Raw genomic sequence first — 13,677 nt, forward strand, 5'->3', positions numbered from 1 at the left:
ATCGTAGATTCCTCGTTGGGGTTAAACTGGGCTATCTATTATCATCATACGGCTTCTATGCCATATCATTTTCTTCCATTCTAAAACTTAATTTGCTTGTATTAGTTATCTGGTTAATAATTTTTTTTAAAGAAGAGGTTACAGAAATAAAGATGTGTACATTTATAATGTTTATTTAAACCTTACTCCGAGAATAAACATATTCTCAAAAAAGAAATGAATAATAAAAACAAATACATGATTTTACAATTCTTAACCTTATTTTAGCAGTGTACCAAAACAAAAATTTGACATGGCTGTCAAAAGTCACTGCCATTAAATTTACTTTACATAAAACTTTCCAAGAATCCATGTTGAAAACAAATTATTTAAATATGTAAAACCTTTACCAAATTAATATCCACTTGTGAATTATTTAAAATAAACATTATCCATAATATAAACATTATATAAAACAAAAATCCATGTCACACGTTCAAACACTTATCCAAAATTTTCCATTCTAAGCGGGGCTGGGAGGGGAGACATTCAATTTTGAACCACAGGACACTGGATAAAATTGATACCAAATCAAATATAATTGGGATACTTCAATACAGGAATGTTACCATAACATCATAAAAACAGGAAACCAGGAAACCACGCACTTTCTCTTTTTACCGCCGGCAAACCAAACTGCATAACAATAATAGTGTTTCACAAGAATATATCCATGTAAAATGTTGTGAAACTATTGTAATAATATTCCTTGACAAGTTATAAATCCATCAGTTCTTCTACCACAAGAAGAAAACTATTTCAAAAGCCGGCAAAGTGTTTCTTTGCGAGTCTGTTGAGTTCTAACAAAAAAAAAATATGTTCTACTCGAACATACTTTCAGAACTGCTGTACTTTTAGAACTTCCTTGCATCGTCACGTCTCTCTCGCGTCCAACGGATGCATTTCTTCTCGATCTTTCGACCAAAACTATTGACCTATCGTCAACTACAACTCAAGGATCTTTCAAAATTCAGACCAATAATATCATAGGGTTTTTAGCGCTCAAAACTTAAGGGAAATATACTGGGATTTTTCAACGGATCCTTCCAGAACAATAAATGTTTATACAAGTAAAGAGGAAATTTCCTATGATTTTACTATGTTGCGAAACAAACAGTATTACTCATAAGCAGGGACGGCTTAGAATTTTTAATGATATATTAACTCACAAAATATATTAGCAAAATAAATATTTTTCTTGGGATAGGATTAAAATTAATGGATATTTTTTATAAAACATTGTAGTAGAAATCCATCTGCTACAAGTTAGTAGCGAGCCTGAGTATATGAAGGTGTCGACACCTTCCAGTTCTAGGTCGTCAATTATTATTCTTGTAGGTGTTGAGTTGTTTAACCTAGTGCAACACATATATTTGGTCTTTTGAACATTTATAGTTAGTCCCATTCTCTGCGCAGTTGTTCTAACGACCAAAATGCTTTAGCCACAGATTCTGTAGACCTACTATGATGTCATGCCTAGGACTATGATGTCATTTAGATATTTTTTAATTTAAAAAAATTTTTTTCGTTCGGATTACCAGGGTTCGGATTATCAACGCTCTACTGTATTAAATTAAATTCACAAAACGAAACAAGAATATACCCGGTACGACGCTTATCTTAAAAGTAAAAAAGTTGAATTGTGAGGACTAGTTCCTGAGATACAGCCGGTTAAAATAAGCGCCGTACCGAGTATTTTCTGGTCCCGTTTTGTAAATTTAATTTAATATAATAGTAATGGAGATATTCTATTTGTTTATAAGCCAAAAAATTGTTAAACTTTAAAACAGTGAGGCTGCTTAGATAATCCGATTTTAATTCTGTAAAGTTTATTAGATATGTGGAGTGCCTGTTTATATGTAAAGAAATTAACGAACTTCTAAATTGTCTACTTTTTGTTCAGAAAGTTTTTAAAAAATTTAAACTTTAAAAAAAATTAGATTGAAAATTGATTATGCAAAATCTATTTGGTCGATTTTAATGAAATTTAGTGGACGTTTTGAGTATGTCATAAGTATTTTCTAAGCTAATTACGAAAGTTCTAAGTGCAAAGTGGTTGAAAAACATTGGATAAAAAGAGGCTTATTTTGCTCCCTTATTTTGTATTTATTGCTATTTTGCAAAAAAGGTAATAATTTCAGAAATTTTTAACCAGTCGTATATTATACAAAATTCAATTAGCTCTATTTTATTTCGTTACAACTTTGTTCCAAAATGAATCGTTTTAAAGTTATAACCAAAGAAAGTAGAAAAAAATCGATGATTTTCGAAATTTTTAAATATTTTAATGTTTTTATTAATGTTCCGGGCATATCTGAGAAGGAGAATAAATCGATTATAATTACTGAAGTTGTCACCTAACTTTATCTGCAAAAATTCGAATGTCACCTCTCACATCCACCTAAAAACAGATCTGCCCTGGTCCATATTCATTTTTTGTTAAATTAACTCTTCTAAACATTTACTTCAAATAATAAGTAACATAATAAAGCAATAGCTATTTGTATAACAAGGGAGGAAAGTGCTACTTTTCCTACCGAGAATGAAGTTTACTGCCCGACGCGTAGCGGAGGGCAGTAATCATTCAAGGGAGGAAAAGGCACTTTAGTCCCATGTTATACATATGGCTTTTCCACCTTCCTCAAATAACAAGTAATTTTTTCATTTTTACTTAATTTATTTATGTAACTAACCAACAAAATTTATTAGAACTAAAACTAACAAGTAGGTACAATATAACTGTCAACTGTCAAATATAAGTCAAATTATTAATGTAAACATTGTTAAATCAGAATAACAATTTACTGTTTTTTACCATTCTGCAAAATACAGAGTGTTTTTAAATAAACGTTAAAATGTATAGATACTTACGTAATAGAAAATAGATATTGTACAGGGCGTCAATAAGTTATATTTCATGAATGAAATACCATGACGTCACTTTTACTTTTCCTCCCTAGGGAGGAAAATATTTTCCTCCCTAGGGAGGAAAAGTACAACTTTGCTCCCTACAATCAGGTCCGGAAAAGTATACTTTCGGAAGAGGTAGGTGGAAAAACTTATTTCTTGCTCAGTTGTCAAATTACTATATTATTAATATTTTTCATTTATATCACCAATATACCTTTCCTTACCCTACCATTGGTACCATGTGAAAGATGCTGTCGGTAAAAGAGAAGGAATACCAGGCGTTAGATGCAGTTCTAGCAGGTATCGAGAATTGACAGCATAGGAGTAATGGCAAGCATTATTAAGAGAGTGATAGAGGTGGAAATGGAAAATTTACTTTATTATTAAGTTTATTATCCAAAATAAGATTCGTTAACATATTAGTTACTTCGGAAAAATTTCTGCTAAATATGATAAAATATAAACCTTTTGATGCAAATTGAAATAAGCAAATGTAAAATAAAAAAAACTGCAGTGCCTACTGCTAATTTTGAAAACACTAAATAATATTAGTGTCCTATTTATATATTAGTAAAATAAAACTAATGATGGTTCAGTAGTTTGTATTTCCGAGATTAATTCATCAATATTGTTTATATTAAACATTAACTATAAAACTATTAACTATAACTTATATTAAACAATAGAAAAGAGCAGATATAAAACATTTATTATTAAATATCTATGTAAATCTAAATGAAGTCATATTTTATGAAAAGGATATTGGAAATATGTGTTCTCAGGTCGTTTTCTTGCGTAGCTTTCTTTGACATTTTCAGCATATTATAATTCACGTACCTAATTCATTTTATCTTTTCAGGTTTTCTTTTTAATTGCTATATTTTTTCTTTTTCTTTTCGTTCTAGGGTTTTCCTTTTTTCCGTTGTTTTCTCTTGTAATATTCGTCTTTGATTTTTTTTCATTCTTAGTTATAATATGTCTCGGGTTATCCATTTTCTGTTTTCTCTGCTTTTCATCACAGTTGTTTCGTTTACATTTTTTGACAATAAGTATGCCTTTAAAGTTCCTCAACTCTGTTTTCATTTTGAGGCGCTGCTGTTCGGTTGATTTTCAGCCTTTCTGTGAATTTGATTCTTGGGTTTTCTTGTTTAGGAGCTTCGACATTATATCGTCTTGTGTTTACCTTCCAGTTTTTGTCTCTACACATCTTGTAGTCATAACAATTTATTTTAATTCGATCAATATAATCAATACTCGATTTGATTTTTTGTATTTTCCTCCTGGAGACCCCCACATATCATAATCTCGTTTTGTTCACAAAACTGTATCAGTCGACTTCCATTGTCATTTTTTCTCCCAATCTTTCCTTTCCCATGACTGACATTCTGAAATATTCCTTTCTCTCCCTTCCTTCCAGGTTCCAGCTTGCTTATTTCGTATAAAGTTCTTACATTTCATGTACAGTAATTGTGGTATTTCTCGTGTCTATTTCTGTATTACTTTCCTTTCTCTGTCCTGTTTTCTGGAAGGAAGTATTAAATGATAATTATATTAGATCGTTTATAGTACATAAACACATGTTGACTCTTCGTAATAAAACATTCTCACTTACTTTTTACTCTTTCGAACAAAATTATGTACTAAACCGTTTACAGCGCCGTTATCACATCTAAAGACAATGTAGCATCTTTCCTAGCTCGTCTCTTCTCATAAAATCTTTACGAATGTTAACATTTTAATGAGCCTATTCATCAGCATCATTCTTATTCTATAGACTTTTAATGATTCTTGTAATAATTAATAGCGGGCAAGTGTCTTTGTACGAGAAGAAGAACCGGCTTGGCGACGGGTGTGGACTTTATACATGTTTATTAACGATTGACAATTTAATTTTAAAAATTACGTCAGGAATGTTGGTTCGGGATGCAAGCAGAACCGTACATGATAAAATTATTAGAGACCACCTGGCTTTTAATATATTAATACTACCTTGCCAAGAATTGTAATGACAGTAACTGCAATGATAGATTCCTTGAAAGAAAAATAATAACAAAAAATACTGATCTTTTTAAAAATGACAATTTAAATGATCCATTAGATCTACCTTTCACTTTTGAAGAACTGGAAAATGCTTTATCCGAATTAAAAAACACTAGCCCGGGCCCAGACGATATCCCGGCAATATTTTTAAAACATCTTCCTTACTCAGCAAAATTATTTATTCTTCAACTTTTTAACTTAATTTGGCAAAATAATAAATTTCCATCAATTTGGTCTAAAGCTATTATATTACCTTTTTTAAAACCTCAAAAATCAATCCTAGAACCTGACTCATACAGACCAATCAGCTTAACATGCTCTATGAGCAAATTGATGAAAAAAATGGTAAATCTTATATTAACGTGGACATTAGAATCATTATCGTTTAGTTTCGGAACAAAACGGTTTTAGACAAAATCGCTCGGGCATTGACAATATTCTTGATCTAGAATCTGACATTCACGAAGGGCTAGGAACCAAACAACACTGTATTGCAATATTTTTCGACTTGAAAAGGGCATTTAATACTTGTTAGAAATTCAATATTCTAAAAGAACTACATTCATGAAATATTCGTGGTAATTGCCTGAAATTTATTAAAAACTTTTTACAGAACCGGTCTTTTTGCGTGATAATACTTACTCAGAGGAGAAAAGTGAAGAAAATGGAACACCCCCATGATCAGTCCTAAGCCCTACATTATTCTTAGTGGCAATAAATAATATTATTAACAACCTTACTAAACCTCTAAAGGCTCGACTTTTTCCAGATGACCTTGTTGTGTATATCAAAGGAAATAACACCACATCAATGACAAACGCTTTGCAGCATTTTCTAAACCAATTAGAACAATGGTCTCTAACGACCGAACTCAAATTTTCAGTAACAAAAACATCAGGAATACTCTTCTCCAAAAAGGTATCATCGACGCCCCCTACCTTAAAATTATATAATACTATGCTCCCATTTAAACCAACGGCAAAGTTCTTAGGTATGTGGTTTGATCAACAACTTACTTGGCAGGAACATATAAAACAGACAATTTTAATATGTCATAAAAGACAAAGTCAAACTAAATTCAATCCTAGATCAACAATACAATGAGTGGATTAAAATTTATACAGATGCATCCAAAGGTGAACTTGGCGTTGGAGCAGAGCAGTGGTAACCCCAAATGACACTCTTCAATTTAAACTTCCTCTAAATTCCAGCATCTATACTGCAGAACTATTTGGTTTGTTCAAAGCCATCAAGCAAGTAAATATTAAAAACTTCCCTTGTTGTCTAGTCCTTTCTGACTCTCTCAGCGCAGTCAAAGCTATGCAAAATGTATACCCTAAACACCCCATTGAGAAAATGATCAAGGCCGAATTAATGAAAGCCCAAGAAAATTTTAGAAGAATCCACTTCCCGTGGATACTATCTCATATAGGTATAGAAGGGAATGAAGAAGCAGATACTAGTGCGCGTAACGCTATCAACAGTGACGCATCAGAAACAGAGTGTCGGAGTGTCGTAGGCGATCTAAAAGTTTATTTCAAAAATAAGGTGTTAAGTGCGTGGAATCGGGAGTGGAATGGCTCTAGGACACTGTAGGTATGCTCACGCCTATCTCTTCTCAAATAGTGAACCTCCAAAATGCGAAACATGCAATACAGTAGACAGTGTAAAGCACTTCTTAACCCGCCATTACACGCGCTATGAGGGAATCCCTCACCATATTTGTTTATAACCAATGAAATTGTGTAAACTAATACGATAACCTTAAGCACCCAGGAATGCCTTTAGCATGGTTCATGAGAGGGTATGAAAAAGTTATAGAATATTTCAGGCGGTCAGTGTGCTGTGTGATAGTTGAAAGAAGAGACATCCCTCTTCAAGTGAGGGAATTCCTCACTGCGCGTGCAATCACGGTGAAATCACGTTTCTGTTATCTCAAAGAAACTTTTAGGTTTTTATTTAATATTTAGGTAGGTTTAATTAAAATATTATTGTCTGGATTAGGTTAGGAACAGTGGCACACCGAGCGGGGGGTTTGGGGGCTAAAATCCCACCCAGAGCATATAGAAATATATATAAAAGAAAGTAGGAAAATGTAACTTGTCTTTCACAAATAATACAAAAAACTTTCGGTGCCCAAGCAAGACCCCCCTCCCCCCCCCAGAGGAAAATTCTAGGTGCGCCACTGGTTAAGAACCCATTTTTAAATTTACCTATTCTAATTGGGAAATAAGCCACAATTTAACTTGAAAAATTGATTTTATTGACGTTTCGAATTCCACCTCGGACGTCGTTATCAAAATACAAAATATTAATAGTTAATTACATAAATGCCACAAAGAAATAGCTTCAGAACAGTTGTTAATTTTAATTTCTATTTTTATTAAAAGAAATTCGCGTAAAGAACTTTAATTTCTTCAGTGGCTTGCTGAAATTGAAAATTAAGAAAACTTGCTTTTGATCTATGTATATTATTTTTACTTTTGTTTTGTTAAATTAATAAAAAAATTGGTTTACAAGACTTTCTATAATATGTGAGTACAACCCATTTTATATTTATACATGTTGACATTCATTCTTCCTCGAAATAAGTCGAATTTATGTAGGTGAGGGCGACGCTCATACGCGTGCAACCACGTCACAGTAGAAGACGCGTGTAACGGCGGGTTAATAGACTGTCCTAAATATGTAAATCAAAGACAGTTTTACAATTTGCCAAATAACCTGAAAGCACTCCTCAACAAAAATTTAGTTCCGGACAATTTATTAGGTTACTTAAAATGTATAAATATGTTACACAAAATTTAACTTAATTAATTGTTACAAATGTTCAATTTTTCACAAATTCTAATTAATTGTTACAATGATTGATTGTTACAAATGTTAAATTTAATATTATTACAAATGTTACAGGAATGTCGCTAATAACCTTTGGGTGGATGCGACTTTGTCTCTTTAAATAAAAAAAAAAGAATTGTAATGACAGTATATGAAATAAAACTTTTTTTCAACAGACTAAGTTATCAATCTAGGAGTACATAAACCGACAATAAATATCGTTGTACATACCACCAGATTGACAACAGATGGAGACCTCTCTGGTTACAACCTCCAAGGCTTTAAAAATTATAAGCCATGCGGGCGCCAAGACGACCAGAAGATGAGGGAATTTTAAATAATTCACGTCCCATCTGCTCAGCGTAGTAAAGCTCCAACGAGAAGGTTTCCTAAATACTCGTTTTGGAGTATTCCAATAGTGAATAGGGGATAGTGAATGGTTGACCCTTTATAAATTCTACGCCACTGGGGGAATTACTATTTTAGCGCAATTTTTTGATTCTCCAATACTTTATATGTAAATAGTATACTCTTCATTGGTAACGCCAAAGTCATTAGTTTACGAGATATTTGAAGTTAAACATGAAACGGCATAGTTATTTTGATTAGTTTATGATATGATTCATATGATTAATATTTGAAAACTATTTGCACCCAGTACTTTAAAACCATTTGACGTATCCTTATCATACTTGGTAGAACGTGTAGGTACTGTAGACCCTACTAAATTATGTTAAATAATCCTTTCTGACTACTACCAGAGGTGTACGACAAGGGAAATTGACTGGTTGACCCTTCCCAAATTCTACACCACTGACGGAATAGCTATTTTAGTGTAAGTTTTAGATTTTCCAATACTTTTTATGTAAATAGTATACTCTTCATTCGTAACGATAAAATCATTAGTTTTCGAGAAACTTACTTTCGAGAAACAATACATTAATCAAAATAACTGTGCCGTTCATATTTAACTTCAAATATCTCGAAAACTAATGACTTTATCGTTACCAATAAAGAGTATACTATTTACATAGAAAGTTTTGGAGTATCAAAAAATTGCGCTAAAATAGTAATTCCCCCAGTGGCGTAGAATTTGGGAAGGGTCAACCATTCACTATCCCCTGTCGTACGCCTCTGGTAATAGCTAGAAACGTTTATTTATCACAGATTAATAGGGCTTATAGTACCCACACTTTCTGCCAAGTATGATAGCGATACGTAAAATAGTTTTAAAGTACTGGGTACAAATGTTTTTTAAATTTTTAAATAAAACACCCTGTAACTCAGTAAGGAGCCATATTTTATTTAAGTGATTTGGGTTAAATCTTAATATTCTGTGGTCTAGAATCTACAACTCAGAGATCGAACATTCTTAATGATACACCCTGTATACATACTTTAAAAACAGTATCACAAAATGGACCCATTCTAAATTAATTTATCGTGTTGTTAGTACCCAGGAGTATAAACGTTGTTTATGTATATTTTCTTATATGGAGTAATTTTTTTACCTTTTATGTAGCATAAAATATTAATTAATTATTCACTGCAGTGTATATTTCATTAACATCAAAACCAGGTACATCTAAATATGCACTTCATAATGAAAAACGTGACATCTTACATTCAAAAAAGATAAAGTAACTTTATTATTGCTTATAAGAGTACCTAATTATAATAAGAAGTACTTCCTTTGATGCACCGGTTGTGGTTAATTAAAAGGCTAATTATGGCGCAAACTGGCATTCCATTTACATAAATAATAACCTTTAGAAGAGCCTAAGTAATTTCTTGGCATAACTGCAGGACGCAAGAAACAGAATTACGATTAATTGTAGTGAACACGGTTAAGATTATATGCTATCTTGATCATTTATTTGTTATCTATTTGCATAATGAAATGGTCTATCAAAGGTATTTTGCGCTAGGGGCCATGTTTTGATAGAGACGGAGGGCGTTGTTTGAACTACTTTCAAATCTTAGCGAAAATATTTTTTTGCTCTGCAGGCCTTAGAGGCTTAGATAATTGTAATGTAAGCGTACTGTAAGTAAGCTTATCTGATAATCTATCTGCTTTCTTTCTATCTAATAACTAAAGTTGAAACAGTGAAGAAATCTACAAAAATTTTATATCGTGCACCTATTAATAGGACGGGTTCTAATTCATATTGTTACGAGAGTACGTAAGATTCATTCCATATAGAAATAGTCCCTTGACGAAAAAGTAGAAAGAATAAAAATCTAGAATGCTCTAGATATAATCGAAAAAAAACCGAAATGTCGAAGGATCGTCCACAATTTCTTTTTGAAGATAATTATCAGTCTTTCCAGTCACATGTATATTTTATGGAAGAAAACTCATCAACACCAAATGAAGTAAAAAAAGTTCTGAAAAATTGATGAGGATTCTGATAACCTTTTTTCGGGTATAACCCGAGGTACTTCTCGGTATAATTGAGGATTTTAGAAGAGGATTGAGCCCAAAACAGCACCTCTTGGTAGTGTTCTTTTTAACATCTATGAGCAGTCTCAGATATACAAATTCGTTAACAGCTTCGATGACTTCGTTTTATACAGGGTGTCCCGAAAAGATTGGTCATAAATTATACCAGAGGTTCTGGGGTCAAAAATAAGTTGATTGAACCTCACTTACCTATATACAATAGTGCACAAAAAAAAAGTTACAGCCCTTTGAAGTTACAAAATGAAAATCGATTTTTTTTCATATATCGAAAACTCTCAGAGATTTTTTATTGAAAATTGACATGTGGCATTTTTACGACAGCAATATCTTAAAAAAAAAATTAAGTAAAATTTGTGCACCCCATACAAATTTTATGGGGGTTTTGTTCCCTTAAACCCCCCCAAACTTTCGTGTACGTTCCAATTAAATTATTATTGTGGCACTATTAGTTAAACACATTATTTTTAAAACTTTTTTGCCTCTTAGTACTTTTTCGATAAGCCAGTGTTTATCGAGATATTTTGAATATTTGTCGAATCCACCACATATTTGTATATGGTTAAGTACGGTTATAGAGACCTGTTAATAATCTGAAAATTTATTTATAATTTACATTTTTAGGTATATTTTGAAAAAGAAGCTACATCTCGATAAAAGGTGACTTATGAACAGAAGACTAAGAGACAAAAGTTTTAAAAACACTGTGTTTAACTAGTGGTACCACAATAATAGTTTAATTGGAACGTACACAAACATTAGGGGGGTTTAAAGGAACAAAACCCCCATAAAATTTTTACGTAAATATATTGAAAAAGAAGCCGCATCTCAATAAAAACTGGCTTATCGAAAAAATACTAAGAGGCAAAAAAGTTTTAAAAACGTTGTGTTTAACTAATGGTACCACAATAATGAATTAATTGGAACGTACACAAAAGTTTGGGGGGGTTAAAGGGAACAAAATCCCCATAAATTTTTTATGGGGTGGACAAATTTCACTATAATTTTGTTTTAAGATGTTCCTGACATAAGAATTATACATGTCCATTTTCAATAAAAAATCTCTAATAGTTTTCGATATATTGAAAAAAATCGATTTTCATTTTGTAACTTCAAAGGGCTGTAACTTTTTTTGTGAGCACATTTGTACTAAGGTAAGTTAGGTTCAATCGAACTATTTTTGACCCCAGAATGTGTGGTATAATTTATGACCATTCTTTTCGGGACATATAACAAGTATAAAAAAGGTTTCTCTGGTGCAGCATGTCCGTTGTTTTGAAGCAGAGGTTGAAACAGTTACAGTTGGATTCGTACCATACTCGTACCATATTCGTACCATTCAGCTTATTCAAAAGTTAATTTTGTTAAATTTACCAACTGATTTGTTACTCCTACCTCTTTCATTGCTCTAAACATTTCTCTCTTCTTTATAGGTCGTATGCTGCTTGTGGTTTATAAATATGTGGTGATTACCCATATTCCAGTCTTTTTTCTAAAATTTGTCTCATGTTGGCAATCTAAAACCACCATTTTTATCACCTTTGAAACCAGCCTGGTATTTTCCTATCACTCCTCATAACAATGGTAGCAAAAATGATCATACGGGGGATCAAAGCATAACACAAAAATTTAAACAAAAATATTTTATTCAATGAATAGGTAGAGTTGTCTCTATGTTCCAGAAAGATGGCTGAAGGCCTAAAAAAGTAACTAAATGTATTAAACAATTAACTGGCTGAAGTCTTAAAATGAACGAAATGAAGCCTACGTATAGGGCGGCTTTTTCTGGTAGCACTACAACCCGGAGTGGGTCTTTGCTGACCCACCCGAGCAAAACTCGCTTCCATCTAGAACAGTCGTCCATGACAGTTGAGTCAGTGGGTAGCCTCATTGTTCTGAAATCTAACCATATGTTATCTCTCCACCGCAACCGTGGACGTCTTAAGGGCATTCTTCTAAGAACCTGTTGACTGTATTACACCATTGATTTTATATTCCATTTGATGTGGAATGGAACCTGGTGGTGGATTCGTTGCTATTCTATGGATTTGGAATGGACCCTGGTGGAAAGGAGAATGTTATGTTAATGGACCCACTAGTTATGGTAAAACATGTAGATCTGAAACATCTTGTTGTAGGGAAGATGGTTAACGACAGAAAATAAGGTCTGTTTTGTTGAGAACGAAATATAATTTAAACATTGGTAATTACAAAATAAAAAACATATAAAAAAATTAATTGATGTATGGATATTAAATTGATGAGATACCAGGGGTATCGAAAAGTTAGTAGACAAAACAGAAATTAAAAAGTATAAGTTGAGCGCCAATTCTTTTGATTTTTAAGATAAAAACAAAACAATAAAGAAAAATAAGGGATCGTTAGTGTAATATCAATTATTAAAAAACAGGAAAAAAAATAATTGATAAAAAATTGGATTGAAAATATAAACTAAAGAAGCTGTTACGTTATACAGAATATAGGCCTGGATCCCGCATAGCAAAAAAAGTTTATTAATGGCAAGCTGAAAATTTGTTAATAGCTTAAAGGTGTCTACTCAGACAAACTTTGATGTACGGCAACACTGGAACAGGGGAAGTTTTAATTGTGGAACAGATTACAGGTCTCGAAAGTCAGAATACAAAAAGGTCCCATGTATTTTGTCGGACAGAACTTCCAATTGATTTGTTACCCTTTCATTAAACTCTCATGCAAAAATCGTACTGCTATTTATCACCAACATAATTCGTGACATTTGACATGTTCTATGTGTCAGATTTATTAAAATGCCCAACATATGTGTCGGACAAACATGTTTTCATACATTATAAATATAAAGTTTGCTATTGAATAAACTTAAAAACAACCTGCTAGTTTTCACAATCATAAACTTGTCAGGATAACTCGTTCCACAATTAAAACTTCCCCTGTTCCAGTGTTCCCATATATCAAAGTTTGTCCGACTAGACACCGTTAAGCTATTAACAAATTTTCAGTTTGATATTAATTAACTTTTTTTGATACGCGGGATCCAGGCCTAAATGTTACAATGTACATGTATACTGAAATAAGTCTTTGCAGAAATTCACTCACAAGTTTTCTTACTATTGATGCATCTTAAGCGTCGTTTAAACACAACGATAAGTCACAGCAACTAGTTGTGATGACAAGTTGAAACGCTGTTTAGACGCTGCGATTCAATGCGATACCACCTTCAACCCAACTCCAACTTTGATAAGTTGTGCGATGCACCGTTTACACACAATGATAAGTTGCAACAACTCGATTCACCTTGATAAGTTGTTTGATTTATCGCTGTGTTTAAACGACCCTTTATGAAGCAACTATATCTCCAAAGTTATCTTACGAACATTATACCCTTCTAGTAA

The sequence above is a fragment of the Diabrotica virgifera genome, chromosome 5 (assembly GCF_917563875.1).
Source record: "Diabrotica virgifera virgifera chromosome 5, PGI_DIABVI_V3a".
Classification (NCBI taxonomy): domain Eukaryota; kingdom Metazoa; phylum Arthropoda; class Insecta; order Coleoptera; family Chrysomelidae; genus Diabrotica; species Diabrotica virgifera.